A 17,636-nucleotide genomic window follows, 5' to 3' on the forward strand; every position below is an offset into this window, starting at 1 on the left:
CATGCATGAATCAAAAATTGGAATTATTGATACATACAACTGTATGAGTTACATTTTTTATGTCATCATCGAAGTCTGCCGCTCTAGCAGCTAAACGGCAGCTTGTTGTTGATATATCTCCTGTCCATTCTCGATAAAAAATATCCAAGTCTGTAGTTTCTATGGTTGAACTGTTGCTTTTGCAAAGGCAATCATCCCCAAGGCTTTCTTTTAAAAAAGTTTGACTTGCTGTAAGTAAGTCATATAGGATTTCTTAACATGAGTCTACATCCAAAAAAGTTAAGCCCAAGAGTAATTCTGGAGGAATCAGGGCTTTTCAAATTGGATTTATGAGCGTAAAAACTGCATCTCAGCCACCGTAAATCCCAGAAACATGTGCTCAAATCATCTTGAATTATGGACGGCCATATGTCATGTAGAACCCGTCTGATGGTGAGGAATGCTGGGACATTCAGCAAGGAAGGAAGGGAGAGATGGATGACAGAAAAAGACTCATATTTCTGCGTTTGTTTTTCGGTATTTTCTCCCTCCCTGCATGCATCCGCTTTGTTTCTTTCAAGTCTGACTCTCATTTCAGTCATAAACCTACTAAAGAAGTTGGGACCATTTGTTGCTACAAATTGTTATCCAGCTTTATTTGGCTGTGTTGGATGATGCTTCCTAAATTAATCCTTACAGCATTATGGAAGCTCTGTTGGGAGCGCGCTAAAATGCCTCCAGCACTCTAGACATATTTCATTCAGCCGAGTGAAAAACAAAACAGTGAACCAGACATAATTCCCAAAAAAGATGGCATACAGCAAGCGTGTGTAGTGTGTGTAGCTGTAAGTAGCAGGAGAAGGCTGGGGTTGATGAAGAGAGGAAGCAGCCGTGAGATTTAGGAGTTGGAATGGAGGGAGTCTGAGCGATCAACTGTTACTGATGAGTCAACGTGCTCACAGCAGGTGATGATCAGCTAATAAGATGCACAACTCTCAAAATTCTTTAATTATCGGGTACAAGACCACTTGCTCTGGGAGCTCCTGGAAAAATAAGGGATGCCGGAAGGAAGCAACAGAGAGCAGTGGAAATAGAGTCTGTAGTCATATTTCATGTAACATTTTTGAAACGTTATGGGTCTCGTCATTTTTTATAGACTCAAATGAAAGCTCTCCGTATATTTTCACCTTTTGCTGATAACTTGCTTGACTCCAAACCACCAGAAGACATGTTTGAAGAATGAGGTTGCAAACGATACCAACATACAATAATACTTATGGATGTGTGTGGTGACGCAGCTGCAGACACTGACGGCTGAACCGAAACAATAATGTTTAACTCAGAGGTTGATCAAAGCAATGTAGAGAAGGACTTGGACAGCACCCTTTGATAATGAACTCACTTGATTGATGCAATTGCAAATGTATTGGGATGTTTGATGCAGCTATTGCAAGAGACATATCCTTACCTGACACGGGTTTAACCATGTGACCACTGCAAAGGCTTTGATTTCCTAACACTCCTGGACATAGACTGCTGAAATTCAGGTCTTATGGGTATGGTTAATTCAATTTAAGTCAATTCTGAAGTGAACAGAACTAAAACAACTAAATATGCTGCACAGACACGTCAGTCTTCTATTCAGCTCTGAGTATAAACTGGAATTCTGCATAAACCAAAAAGTGAGCCTCTAACCCAGCACATACCTGCATCTTAAAAACACGTCAGCTGAAGCATAACAATCGAATATGAGACCCAGAGCCCCAAATTAGAGTTGTAGGTACATTTGTAATTTACTTCTGTCACTACTGACGATTAGCTTACCATGCTAATGTACTGTGATCGTGTTTCCCTCTTTCCACTGGACTGTGTGTACCAACTTTAACAGGAGGAAGGTGATTGAATCAGTTTGAGAGAGAAAGAGATACAAGTCTTAAAATAGTACACCACTAATCTAGCAGTCGATCCATTGAAGCGGAACCAAAGACTGTCCTTGTTGTGGGTGCATTGTCGCTCCTCATTAACCACCTGGCGCCTATCAAGTGCCAATCCACTGGGATGTCACCCATTGGTTTGTAATATTTTCTTTTGAAAACCTTGAGTCCGGTCTTTTGCCTGTCGCCATCATTGTTTATTGTCAGGCTATGATGCTGCATTACCCACAAAATGCAGTTAGAGTTCCCATTTTTAAAATATTGCATTTGGAAATTACAATACCAAAACTGAGAAAAAGCCCCAACAGTTGCTCAAGGAATGGCACCAAACCCAGTCTTTTCATGTGGAGCAATAGATATTTGGATTTGGCTTTTAATGTTTGTTTCTCCTGCTATGCACCGATAATAGTGAAAGTGAATCATCTTTAAACATGTCCTCTTTTTGTTGGCAGTGCACAGATGTTCTAATGAAGCCTCAGTGAGCTTGAAAATCATTACCAATACATTCTAAGACATGTGCCCTCATGTTCTGTTTGGGGAAATAAGGGAGTCTGCAGCAGATTTCCTCCTGAACTTGCCTGAGAATTTCAAGATACTAAATGTCCATGTCTGTGAGAACATATTTGTGCTAATGATCGCTACGGTTGTCCGTTGTAGACTACATATTCAAAGTAGAGTGCCTCTTCATTTTGTGTATTATATTTCCTCTTTTATATTAATATTCTGTGATGTTATACTGTATTTGTCATTGTCATTGCCATGTCATTTCCATTTTCTCATTTAGTCAAAGCTCAAAGTCACTCAAATCACATTTCTAAACCAGCTAGTACATCTCAAAGACTTATAATTAAATAAAAGGCTACAATATATATAATAAAAGTTAAGTAACATTGAATATTGAGTATTTTAAACAATCTTACTGCATAGTTCCAAAGATCTGGGAGAATGTGGCAGCTAGTGGCAAGAATTGTGTATTTTTGGAGACTGCATTTTGAACGGATGCTCAGAGGAGCCACATCCAACTCCTTAATGTGAAACTAAACATAAACATCCGCCTTTAGGCCCTTCCTGAACATCACCCCCAGACAGATGAACCCCTGTTTGCATGCTAAGCAATGTATTTCCTCTAGCAGAATGTAACAACTGATGCAGGTGTGGTGGCTGAGTGCATAAACAAGGGATGGGATGCATCCATATTTAAAACAAACCAACCATATCTAGGATGGTGCCATTAGGATTAGCACACTCAAGAAAATGATACCCATTACAATTTACCATATGCCTCAAATGAATTTGGAAAATGAGAATGCACTATTACTGTTTATTAGTGAGTGCACGTTTGGAGAGAACGTCTGGGAGCGTAGTTCATGTTTACTGGGGGGATCTCTTTTACAAAAGTCCAAAACTGGACTATCTGCCACAGAACTGTTTGCACAAAAAGCTTCAGAATAACACAAGTAGAAGCTCAGCGTCAAAAAAAAGAAAGACAGAATTAAAGGGGGAAAAAAGGCCAAAACCAAAGTCAACACAATGGCTCCACTCAGACCTCAAATGACAGGGATGCATGGTCACCACCAGCTCAAAGGATAGAGATCCACGACCACCAGAGCGAACATCTCTGAATGACCTTCGGTAGAAGGTTTGCCATACCAGTAAATATTATTGTCTATAGTTTGGCAGAGCTTGCTTTGAGTTACAATCTCAAATAGCTCCATTTCGCCTGTGTGGCGTCAATCAGTTGGCGCTGAGGGGCGTGATAGTTGTGTTCGTCCCTAGCGGAACAACCACCATGTGGTGGTTAATGTGTCTCTGAACGAGCTGGTTGTCTGTGAAAAATCACCAGCAGCACAACATCAGTTTATCCATCCATCCATTGTTTATAATATTGCAAATGCAAGGGCTTTCATCAGTGGGTCACAGGCCAAATCACTGTTGTGTTACCTCATTTACCTCATTTGGAGGCAAAATAGTAACTTGACAGATGAAAATCTACAAGATAGTGCAGAAGCTCCGAGGTGTGACAGCACTCAGTCACAGCAGGAGTCCTGGAGAGTAGAAGGAACTTAAAAAAGATTACACAGTCGAGTATTGGAGGGGGAAAATAAAGGCAAGACGCAGGTGTCACAGGAGAAAAGTAAGTGGTGTTCTAGTTAAGTGACAGGATGTGGAGACACCCACTCAAGACTGGGACCTATTGACAACGCACTGGGGATCAAGAAAGAGGAGTGAGAGACAGTAGAGGGAAGAGTTTTACTGAAGGGACTGAGAAGAGAAAAAAATAAATTGACAGCACAGTTGTGAATCTTCCTACTCAATGGTGGGACCCTGCTGAATACATCAAATAGAACAGAGGGAGATTTGGGAGAAAGGAACAAGGTTGATATTTTGATTTCCTTTGAACAGTTGTGATCATGGTGACAGTGAAATATTACAATGGAGAGTAGAAAAACACTGTTGAAAAATGAAGGTGGCTGTTCGTGGCTTCAAAATCAGATATGACAGTTTAAAGGATGCAACTGTTTGCTCATTGGTAGAACTTAGTGTAATGCTAACAATGGCAAATAGTGGTATTGATGGGTTGTGGTATGACACTGCCATGAAGTTGGAGAATGAGCAAAATTGAGGCACCAAAGCATCAATAATATTAGTACAATTCTAACTCCATGCAATCCTGCATTTCCCTGTGTAATCTTGAATGCTGTTGTGAGCGAACCTTTATGCAGTGAAACATTAAGTTACTGCTGTCAATGTGAACATGTGGCCTGTCTTCCCCTTAATGTACTTGAACCCTGAGAGTCTGATCCACCCCGTCAAACATTTATTTTTAAAAACTTGAGTTATGCCCCTTCACGCCCATGTTTGGTCCTCCAATATATATGTACCAAACTACAATACTTGGTCTATTGGTTTTGTATGTCATATCTTTGACATATCTTGATATCCACTCTTTTTTGTACAACCTATAAAGATATAATCGTGAGGGGGAAAAACATTGTATCATAAGCACTAGCCCTTATGATGGGTTTCTTTCTCACATCTCTCATCATTTCCAACAAGTATCTATAACTCTCGATGTCTTCTGATGGCAGAATGATAAGTCACACTTCAGGGAGCCGTCGACGACAGAAAGAAACTCACAGGCACTTCAGTATTTAACGCCGATGCTTGATTCGACATTTCAGTGACTGAGATACATTGGAGGAGGAAGAGCGATAGGAGAGTGGGGGAATCGTGAGCGTCGCTTTCTCTCTGCCTCTCAATCACTGTCAGCGGTTTTCTGAAGCATCATTTTTTAATATAGCAAATAATTAAATTGTGAGAGTTGTGAAACAGCCAACACATTATAGACATGTTCTACAAACGTGATGCATTGTCGCCGCAGTCTCTCCATTATTGAAAGTAATGTTTGAATGGTTATTTTTTTTCTTCCCCAGACTGCACAGTGGTGCAGATACAATGAGTGTCTATATATCCTTTGCATGTATAGAATGTAAGTGTGTGTGTCTGGAAATGGTTAAGAATGTGTGCTCAAAGAGCTTTAAGCATTCAAGAGCATGAATAGGTTAAGTCTGTGTATCTGTATGTGTGTTCTAATCCCTCTATTTTCACCAAGGCTGAACACAACATGTCAGCAAGTCAAAGTTATCAAAGCGCAGTGCCGACCTTTCATTCATGTAGCATTAGCATGGTGTGTGTGTGTGTGTGTGTGTGTGTGTGTGTGTGTGTGTGTGTGTGTGTGTGTGTGTGTGTGTGTGTGTGTGTGTGTGTGTGTGTGTGTGTGTGTGTGTGTGTGTGTGTGTGTGTGTGTGTGTGTGTGTGCGTGCGTGCGTGTGTGTGTGTGTCTTTTATTAGAAAATGTATGCTGTACACGTGTACATACACACATTCACGGGGTTAATAAAAGCAATGTTGTTATTAAGAACTCAGGAAATTGCTTCTAAGACAAAATGCCGACTTGATCTCCTAAATGCTTGAATGCATTCATAATATTCCTCGGCACTAACTCTGGACCGCACAACAGATCAACGAAATTAGCTAAATAAAGGCTGACTCATTGTTTATGAAATGTACTCATTATTCCAACAGCAAATTATTGATTCATTATTATGATATGAGGAAAACCATTTTTTATCCTTAAAGCATTTCATCATTTTTTTAAAGGCAACTCTTAGCCGTGTGCAACAAAGGATTGCTGTCGTAACTTAACTATGCCTGATGAATAACAAGGTCCAACGTAAGTTAATTTAGAAAACCAAAACCTAGCAACAGCTGCAAGAGGCTGGAGGCTGGCAAAAAAGAACAAAAAGATAGATGGGGAAAAAATGGGCCAGCCACAAAATTAGGTATAGGACCCAGAGATTCTTCCCCTAAGCTTTAAACAATTGAGCGATGTGTCCAAGGATGCTTTGTCCAAAAGACAGTTCCTTCTCCTTCAACCTCTCTTAAATAAACTAAGTAGGCATGGCACGTCACTCAGCATGGAGCAGAAGCACCTGCAGGGGAGAGGGAACACAAGTAGGGAGTGGGTGACATCCTGGAGTCTGGGTGCAGTGGCACCAAGCTGGTCCTGATATTGTGGGATCCAAAAACATTCCCAGGCCGGATGAGATATACAATGTCTCCAGTGTGCCCTGGGTCTACTGCCACGTGGCCCCCTCCAGTTGGGCAAGAATGAAAAACCTCCAAAATAAAGTGCCCAGGGGGCATCCTGATCAGATGCTTCAACTGGTTCCTTTCAATTCTAAGTAATAACTCCCATCGGTCTGAGTTCTTTCTATCCAATCTCTCAGGGTAAGCTTAGCCACACTAGGGAAGGAACTCATTTCAGCCACTTGAGTTCACAGTCTCAACCTTCAGGTTTTGATACATGGAGGATTCCCAGATCTAAAACTCCTGCCGTTTCGGGGGGGTGTTTGCCTTCAATCTAATTGTCCTACAGAACTGGTGTGTAATTGCCAAGAGTAACAACTACAGTCACAATTTGGTGTAGAATTTTGCCATTTCATTTTTAACTATACACCATTTTCACCTGGCAAAATTAACCAAACTAGAGGGAAAAAAAGGCACCAAACATTTGATCAACCACTCCAGGTACTTGTTAAAGTATTATTGTAGCCCCCCGTAATATATGGCACTGTGTGTACGAGGATATTTAAAAAATGCATCTCCATCTTGGATTTCTTAGACATTCTGCCCCATTGGATTTATTGTAAGGCTGCCATTAGCATTTTACGTGTTAATAGTGAAAACCCAAAACCAGTTTATCTAGAAGCTCCTTTCAGAAAACCCACTGAAGCTTCAATTGATTCCCAGAGGTACAATTGGCTTCCCAGGTTGGATTTCTCTGGTAACCTAACAAACCTGACATGATTCCTAAAGCCCCCTTTAATGTATTGCTATGAATTTCAACAAACCCCTCATACCTGCAAAAACATCAACACCCGATCCCACTTGATTCCCAGTGGAGCCATTTAGATTTTCATGATTTGTTTCCTGCTTATTGTCTGTGAGATATGGGATCTCTATCTGCTCTATCCCAACAGAACTGGTAGATTGACTCCAACACAAAGTCCATCACTGTTGGTTCTCCACCCTCAGGACCATTCAACTCCCTACTTTAGATATTTTCCTATTTGAGTGACACAAACTAAAACATGTTTCCCTTTATTTTATCTCACCTTACTCACCATTCATTACTCACTAAGTGAAAAGCCTTTTCGTACATAATACCTGGCATTCTCAAATCCAGCAGAGGCTGTGGGACTGGTCATTGGTGACAGTTGAGATTTCACCTTGAAATATTGTATTAGATTAGAACCCCTTATAAAAAATATATATAACTACATTTTCTGACAGTGAATAACACTGACAGAATATCAATTTCTTATCTTTGTATTCAGTAAAGAACTGAAGTCCAGAGAACGTATCATAAAGCCTGGAAGCAGTCACTCAGTACAAAGTGAAAAGAGGAATTTTCTACCAAAATCTCTAAATCTGTCTCATTTCTAGCTTCCATCTTGTTTGTTTTGGTTAATTCTTACATCATTTAAACAAAATCAGATATTTTACTGCACTCATGCACGCAGCAAGTTTTATGGTTGAAATAAAACAAACTTTAACTCGCTCTTTGTATTTATCACCATCACACTGACATGACTTTTATAATTCAAGCTTTCAATTATGCATTTATTTTAAACAAATATGATGAGTTGTGTTAGTTTAATTGTATTAGTAGATATATTTGGATGGACCCAATTGAGCTGTTTCCACCTGCTTGCAGTCTTTATGGTATGCTTGGCTAAGTATACATTGACTCTGTACTCGGTGTGTGCGTCTGCACTTAAATATTTCTCAACTAATAAGTAATAGGTTTTCTTTTAAAATGTTGCGTTACCGTCCCGGCTTGCAAGCTACGACAAAAAAAGGAGAAACACACGGTCGGACTGAAGAAATAACAAAATGAACACATACTTCATGGTGTGATATATTTGTCAGTCTGATCAGATGGGTGTTTGTATGGTGAGTTGAATGTGTTGTTTTGGTGCAAACCTATGTCAACAAAATAACCCAAAATAAGCTCATGGTGCTCCAGGAGTGAGCTGTGTGGAGCGATGAGGTGGATCAGATGGACGGCTGAGAGAAAGTGAACTAGGACAAGTCAGGTCCGCATACTGTGTACTCCGAGGAGACTGTCCTGGTGCTCCCAGCTGTATTGATTAACCCCGCCCGCCACCTACCTGCGAGGAAACACACACACACAGCAGGCCTGGCTAAGGCAGGGGCTGTTACAGTCCCAATACCTTCCTGGTCAAAAACATCATTAAAATTTAAATTTTGTTCAGAGGGACTTTCCAAACATTCCAGACCAAAATAAGCAATGCAACCTTAACTTACTTGCTCAGTTAAACCTTACCTCTCACTTTTTTCATCTGTCTGGCCCCGGATGGCGCTCCAGATCTCTCTCCCTCCCGTCCACTTCAAATGACTGTGGCCTACCGTGCCTCCAGGGATTTCCATTTTAATTGACGTGGTACAGGTGCATGCCGGGGTTAGAGTTGGTGAAAATTAGAGAAATGTGTAAAAAATGAACAAATCAACACCTTCAACACCAAACTAACGACCTTTCAGAAACATCGATGTAAATTAGTCTGGAACGGGCTTGTGAGAGTCAAGAGTAAAGAGACACTACGTGTTTGTCCGTATGGCCGTGCATGTGTTGCATAAATATTTGAAGACAAGATCTGGTGTGTGTGTGTGTGTGTGTGTGTGTGTGTGTGTGTGTGTGTGTGTGTGTGTGTGTGTGTGTGTGTGTGTGTGTGTGTGTGTGTGTGTGTGTGTGTGTGTGTGTGGATATGATGTGTTCAAGCCTGTGATTGTTCATGTGTGATGTGAAGAGTAGGTGAGTCTCTGTGATTAAAGCAGACATGGCTTATTTTCTTCATGGATGTGTGGCTGGTTGGATGTCTGTCCATATGTGTATGCATTTTATATTTCCATCTCTCTGAGGATGTTCAAACATTTTTCCACTAAGAGTTTTAAAGACATCACTTGCTGTCGTTGAAGAAAGCATTAAGGCAGGTTTCATGAACTCTAAATTAAAAACATGGCTTCCTTTGGGGCCATATATGGTTGTCTGTGGTACCTACTGGATATTTTTGTGGCAGCCTGTGATATCCCGGGTAGCCAGCTGAATCGGGCCAATTAGGGCTAAGTGTTGGCACACTCGAGTGTGATCTGGCAGTGGCTCACCAAAGGGGAGTGGATCTGACCTCATAATGGTTGCCATATCATGCTGGGTTTTGGGGATGTGGACTTGGGCCAGTGAGGGCTCGGTTTTGCTTTTGTGCAAGTTGGTTCACTGTCATAGCTTAATAGGGCACTCAATGTCAAGTCAAAATGACTGCCATGAAAACGGTCTAGTGGAAAAATAATTATTTTGATAACCAGTTAATCACTTTTGTAATTTTTAAAGCATTAATTTATTTCTGGGCAACTTAAAAGTTATTTACAGTTGGGCAAAGTGTTTCAGCTCATGAGTAAAACTGATTAAATCTGTCTTTTTTAAGGCTTTGTTCTTGGCTAACAGTAAGACCAGCATTAATGCTTTGGTCACATCATACATTGAATACAGTAAAGCAGTTCCTGCTGGCATTCCTCGCAAATTGTTACAACTCATCATGTGCCGCACTTCAAAAATACTACACCGATGGCCATTATCAAAGAGCAACTCAGTGATTCAGTGGTCGGACCTGGTGACATGCAGCAGGTGTGGACACACACGCAAGCAAGCCGCAGCTAAGACGCGCTTCAGAAGCAACACACACGCCAGGCAGGCGATGTGTTCAGGCTTAAATCACCAACTTCAGCTCATCTAGAACTCTGCAGTACGGATCATCACACCTTCAAAGTCCACAATGTGTCTCACCCCTGCTGATTCAATTACACTGGCTTCTTGTGTCACAACGGATACACTTTAAAATCTTATTATTAGCAATTAGAACCTTTATAATCTTCCCCTTGCCTGTCTCACAGACATCTTTAAATGTGTCATAGTCACCTCAGCACATTGGGTGCCAAGGCCTTCTCCTGTGCTCCTCCCAGATCTGGAGCTCACTTCCTCCTCACATCCACATACGGGACTCTGTTAGAGAATTCAAAACAGCTCTTAAAACTCACCTTTTTGAATTATCTTAGTTACTTTAACTGCACCAACAGGATCTTAATCTTTATTATAACAACAGCTCATTGCTGCAGCTCTACAAACCCTGAATGTGTGCCATTGAGCGAGCGATAAATGTATACCATTGGTTTTCAGAATTCTGGGTGACTGAATTTTCAAATTAACAGCCTGTACTTCAAATAGTGTTTCATACAAGTCACATCTATTACAATATGTTTTGTGGTTTATTTTATGCTTTATTACTGATTTATTGTGAAGTGAAGTGTCCTTAAGTGCAGTGAACGGTGCCAATAAATAAAATAATATTATATTAGTATTTCATTGAAACATCCAAACACTGCATATCAGTCGGGTATTTTCTACACTTTCAACAAATAAAAGCACGTGTCCTTTACATACATATGTACATAGATATGCTGTTTCTCAGTACAGCCTCATAGAGCCGCGGGCATGACTGTAAACATACGGTAATACTTTTAACATCAACATTTTTTAAACCTGCTGCAACTCGCTGAAATCTTTCCCCAGTCTTCTCTGTAGTCTACATCCTTTAACTTGTATTCTTTATTTAATCAGAGCTACTCTAAATCCCGAATTTGAATATAGGTGTGATGATGCAATGGAAATGCTAAACAGCTCCACCCAACCCTACAACTCTTTGTGAGCGGTGATTCATTACCAGCTCATCTCACCCTAATGAACCCAGACGCTGATTACAAGCCCCCCTTCAAACAAAACACCAGCCCTTCCAAGTCTATTCCCTCACTCACGCTGTCAAGTCCCAACTACAACATGACTCACGCTCCTCTCCAGCGGGCATGTTGTTAATATTTGATGTGATGTGCTAAGTCTTACAAATAAAACCGACACTGTCATTATTCCAACTGATGTAGAAACTCTGTGGCTGTTTAGATTAAGGGAGAAGTGTAAGGGGCTGATTAAGAAGGTGGCAGATGCAGTTAAGTAAGATATCCGGAAGTGATATAAATTTGATTCAGGCGTAATATGAACTGTTAAAAGGAGAGGATAGAGAGAGAGGAGAGGCATGATTAGGAAGAGTACACTTAAATGAGACAGTTATAGCACTGGGATTTGTAGTGGTAATGTAGATTTGATTTTAATACAATAGGGCTGGATAAGGGCCTGACAGAAGGGGGTGAGGGGGTGGGGGGGGGGGCTGACAGGGTGATTAACATGTGACAGATATACTTGACTTTGAAATGTGCGTTATAAATACTTCATTTACATATCTGGGACATTGTTGGATGGCAATATGTGAGGGAGAGCAAGAGATGGAGAGGTAAATGTACTTAAGTGAGACATTTAGGGCAATTTTACTTTCACTGCTATAATTAACCATATTGTATTCCAAATTATGAGACAGAGCGAGGGACATTAAACAGCTTTCAAACTGAGCTGATACTTCAAGTACGAGACTTTGCCCAAGTGGAAACATTTACCAAGCAGCAAACTAATACTTTAACTGTGATATGATTAAGTGGGTGAAAAATGAATGAAATTCAGAAAGAAATCTGTTATAATATTTATATATATACACATGTACATACAATAACTGGGAAATGTTAGAATTAAGCAAAACAAGGAACCAAAGCCAAACTTAACCCTTTACGTGATCACCCAAAGGTAAAAGCTCTCATTCTGAGACTATGATTTATGACTAAGAAGTATCATTAACAACGACATTTGTATTACTTTATTTTACAGTTAAATTAATCTACCTTCTGTAATAGTTGTATTTACATTGCATCTTTGACAATTAAGGGGATTTTTGGATATATCAGGAGAGTTGGATGCGGCACCGGCACATTTTTCCAATGGGTACCCTCGGTATTGTAATGAACAAAAACAAAAGAAAAAGAAAAAGGCATGTTCCCCAGAGACCACCACTATAGAAGAGACTACTGTAAAACGTTCAACTGCAAACAAAACACAGAAACCAGTAAACTTTTTTGGCTCATAGACCAGGTAAATAATTTACAGATGTAAGCCTTATCCCCTTATCGCCTGCTAATCAGCCTCCTCTCATTGAGAAATCTGAGCTATGAAATGGTTCCGTTCCAGAGGAGATTTTCATGAAAACAAAAGGCACGAACAACAGTAGGTAGGAAATTCAAAAACAAAACTCAGTCCGCTGGGGCTCGATGCAAAAAGAACTAACGAGGCAAAATCCAAAACTGAGACACTGAAACTAAGTAAAACAGTGAATAATCTAAGACAAAAAAGCTACAAGGAACTATCCAAAGAAAAATAAGTGGCTGTGTTTCAAAAACACAGGAATGAACAGGCAACTGAACCAAACTCACAAAGAAGGAAGAAGAGCACTCGTACTAAATACACTCGGGAGAGGAGGGCAACGAGGGGCAGGTGAAACTAATCAGGGCAGGGTAAACAATCACACAAGGACAGGAAGTGAAGTAGACCAAGACACAGGGGTGAGAGATGAAAAGTTAAAAAAAGAGTAAGAAACACAAAACCCAGACTAAACTGTAGACTGCAAAACAGAAATTAAGTCCAAACCAGGATGAATTTTACAAAAGCGAGCGTGGTTAGCTGGTGTTACAGCAGCTAGAAAAATGTTTGAATTACTTATATAAGTACTAATAAAAGTACACTGAATGTAGATTTCTTGTGCTTCTTTTCTGCTGAGAGATTTCTAAAACAGGCGTTCCTTGTGCATTTACTGTTTGTATTTGACAGGGAAAAAGTATATATTTTGTTTCACTTTTAAAATTTTCACTCTATGATAAATACAAGTAGACTCATTGTATTTCAAAATGTTCCCAGTTGAGTCTTATTCAAACAGCCCAAGGTTGTTCATCTTGGCCTTCCGGTTGTGGAGCTGTTACTGAGTTGTCTTTTTTCAGGTGGAAATTTTTAAAAAGGCTTTAGTTTACGGTCTTAATATAGACGGGACCATTTCAATTTGTTGATCGAAGGGTTTTTATGTGATGGTTAATACATGAAAAACATGTTTTGAATTTCTATGTCAATTAAATTTTAAATGTACTGTTACAAGGAATTTAGACAAACACCATCGTAAACTTTCCTTACAGGGGCTTTAACCTCAGCCCTAACAATGAGAACCTAAAACTCCAGATTCAGCTCAGTGAACTGGGAACTGATTTGCTGTTGTGTTTCTGAACGTGTTCAGGACTCAGAGGGTTTCAGGTTTTATATCATTTTTGCAGCTCACATGAGTCTGTTCAGACCAAATCTGTAATCCTGTCACACGTCGGCACCGGATAATCTTTTCAAACTGTCGACCCCAGCCAAGCTTCAGATCAGGATTTCCCTCCCAAATGTCACGATATGAAATGGTCTGATAATCTTATGGTGTGTCCTCAGCCTCAGATGAATAGATGAGATGGCCTGTGGGTCAGATACATGCTGTCGTTACTGAAAAGGTTGGAAGAACTCCAACTGCTCTAAGGATGCCTCTGCTAAAATATGTGTATTTATTTTAAGATGTGCAGAAATATAGGAAGAGATAAAGTGACTGAAACCCTGAAAGACACTTCATTTGTCAGTATGAAAGCAGCACTATTTTTTGTGCATTTGCTTTTTAAAATGAGATTTCAAAGTTTTTGTTGCATTAATAAAAAGGTTCACTGGGAATAGATTTCAGTTTTTGATGATGATTGAGACCCAGATGCTTAGCCTTGATGGCTTAACACTGTTGTGTAAACCTGCTTGGATTTAATTCGATCTTTAGGCTTTTAGTTGGTGCTGGCCAAAAGTGAAGAAACAAATACTTTTAATGGATATTTTTTTATGGTTTCATACCAACCAATCGACTCTTACTGAATGTACCATCTCCATTCAATCGACAATAGCATTCACCTTCACTCACCCCCACAGCTTTTACATGTTACCCAACGAACTGACAGCTGTATAAATGGAAGTATGTACAACCTTGAATTGTATAAAATCTCTCTTGAGAAGTGTGTGACAGTGTTGAGCTTAAAGCATTCCGGGTGGTGACTGACTGATAAGGTTTTTTTCCCTCGTGTCTTACCACAGCTGTAAGCATCGCTGCTCAGACTGTTCCGTGCTGCAAATCTGTACAAACCCATGTTTGGACTCAACTGATGCTGATATCAGCTCTAGAAAATATTTGCTGCCTGCATCACTTCCTGTACGTTTTAAACTGTAGGCCCAATGTCAAAGGCTTGCAGAGCTTCAGGTCAGGCAGTACACTCATTGCCCGTTAGCCTCCTCACTTATTAGCCTTTGAATGTTACTTCTGAATTTTACTGCCTTCAGACTTGCTGCTGCACTTTTGGGTCTGTTTGTGTTCATTTTTGCATTTGTATTGAAAAGCTTTAACAGTGTTTAGTTTGATGGTAAACTTTTATGTTTTTCTTCTTTTGCAGTTTTTTTTTTGAATTTTTGAATTTTGAATTCTCAACAGCACTCCGACCAAAAGTGACATTTACAGGTTCGAAAGCAAAAAGTAAAACATGTTGGTTTTTTTTTGTCGAAATGACATACTTCCCTTACTACACTAACAAATACTGCTGTTACATATGTGTACTACTTGCATTTCAACAGGATAGTGTTGTTTCAAATAACTAGAAATAACTGTGGCATATATATACATATATATATTTGTATACAGTGTATATATACAGTATATCGGCTGGCTTTGATTATTAATGTGTTTTCTAGTCCGCTGTTTCATGCACACATTAAACGCATCAATGAAAAATACAGCTCTTTGTGTGGTTCTCTGCAACAACTGCAGCTAACTCAAAAACATTCATTTGAAAACCCGATTGTGAAATGTGTGTTTCACACTCAATTTTTAGACTGTTTTGAGTGTATCATCCAGGTACTTTACTTTAGTGCACTGCGTGTTTCCATACTTGTCAGTGTGAACTCATCTATACACTCAAAATAGTGAGTTAGTTTGTAAATACGCCATTTGGAAAACAGCAATAATGTGGGAATAGTACAGAAAAGTAAATAAGTCTGAAAACTGAGTGACTTTGTCTGTTGCACGAGAAGATACATCTTAGATAAACATTAACAAACATCGTGAGCCGCTGGTCATGCCATACAAACGTTCTAAGTTCACTGAATAGATAAATGATGTGTTTAATTGATTATGAATTCAACTTTAAACTTGTAAGAGGAAGAACGTGTTATTTTGTCTTTTAAAAGTTATGTGGTCTCAGTCTCACTCTGCAATTTAGAATTTATTAAAGTACGCAAATAAAGCTAACACAAAATGAAAGACAGAAATCATGAAGGTCTTATTGGAATAATACTAATAAAAAAGGAGAACATGTGCGCATGTACAAAATAAGGTGACTCTGTTGAGCTCCCTGTCAAAAAGAACATCTTTTTTAAGGTCTTAAAACACAAGATTTTTTGGAAAGCAGTGCTTATCAGACTCTTGCTGGGCTGGGACCCAACAAGTGGGCTGCTGGAAGATTAAACTGAATCCCTAAATGATTTTGCAGAAACAGTTGATGGGTTTTAACCAGAAAAGTCTAATTTAGTTTCTAGCTGCAGGCTGTGTGGTCCTGCCAAAACATTCGCTGTCCCTGAAATGGAAAATAAAGAGCAGAAAACACTGTAGGCTAGTAGGTTAGCAGCCTCCCCAAACGGGTCCTTTTAACAGCTGTACGAGCCTGCTTTGAAAAACAAAGGAATCTAAAAGGTTAAAACAAGTGATCTGAAAGGAATATACAATTTAACGTGAATGTATTCAAAGCCTGTACACTGTAGTAGCATGCTAACCTCAAATAAATACATTTCAGCTGAGCATATTTTCAGCGGTCAAATCTTTGTTACGAGTATGTAGTAGTGAATCCCAGTCACAGTCACCGTCTTCTTCTTACATTACCTGGCTTTCAAAATCAATGTAATAGAAAATAAACGGACCTTTTTTTTTCTCTCGTGATTATTGAGCTTCCCCACATTGGCCCGGTGTCTGTCTGTTCTCCTTGCTGTGGTCATGCCACATCACTTTGCTGTATCCTCGAGGGCAACAGAGCTAACAACCACGATACTCGACTGCAGCGAAATTGATTTGTATTAATGAAATTGTACTTTCTGCAGACTATACTGCTACACTGCTACATTACACACCAAGTGCACTGACTAATGGCAACTGAGTCACTCTTGTTTGCTTGTCTGATTTCTTGCGCACACACAAAATAAAAAAAGACTATTCTGTCTATCTTTTCCAAATGCTGCTGAAGGAGGATTGAAAAACAAGATACTTTTCTCACAAATTTACTGTAAAGATTTAGATTATGCAAATCCCAGTCAACAAATAACTTTGCCTGCTCTCTGCTCTCATAGTGTGACACAGAAAATACATCTGAGAAATAACATGCGCTGCTTTAATTCTGATCAAATATGCCCTGCCAAAACATATATTCTTGCCTCTCTGGAAAACAATGGGTCAAACAAAATATGCTACTCAACTGGCGCAGGACTGAAACTAATTGCAGACACGCGCTGTGCAACATCTATTGATCGTAACATGTTCCTGACTGTCCTCAAAGATAATCCATATGAACATATTCTGATCAATCTCCCCTATTGGAAGGATAAAATCTTGAGTCGCTGTTTTACCAAAGTCACATGACTACTTGGTAACCACAGTTTATGAGACTGAGACTGATCACAAATACCAAGCTGTACTGTATTCCTTTTTAAACGGGCATCACACCAAAGTAAACAGCCGTCAGTCCACTGCAGAATACTGTGTCAGTGTCACGTTGACCTTCTTTGGCCAGGAGAATAATGATCTTTCATTTCTCTGAATCAAAAGCAGAAGTGACTCAACGTTGTTGTAATGCTGTAAAACGATATTAAATTAGCTCTGTGTTGTCAGACCGATACGCTCCACGTGGTATCGTTTTCAGTTGTTGCATCAACTCCCGTTGATTTGGAAACTATTGCAGCATCTTTAACAAATCGGTATTCTAAAACTGCTGCAACTGCATTTAGACATTGGTTTCAATGTTATCGCACTTAACTGCAGACGCTGGTCACTGATCGTTCAG

This window comes from Brachyistius frenatus, unplaced genomic scaffold, assembly GCF_029030835.1.
Source record: "Brachyistius frenatus isolate BFR_SWC_R1_liver_20210118 unplaced genomic scaffold, ASM2903083v1 Contig_71, whole genome shotgun sequence".
Taxonomy (NCBI): domain Eukaryota; kingdom Metazoa; phylum Chordata; class Actinopteri; family Embiotocidae; genus Brachyistius; species Brachyistius frenatus.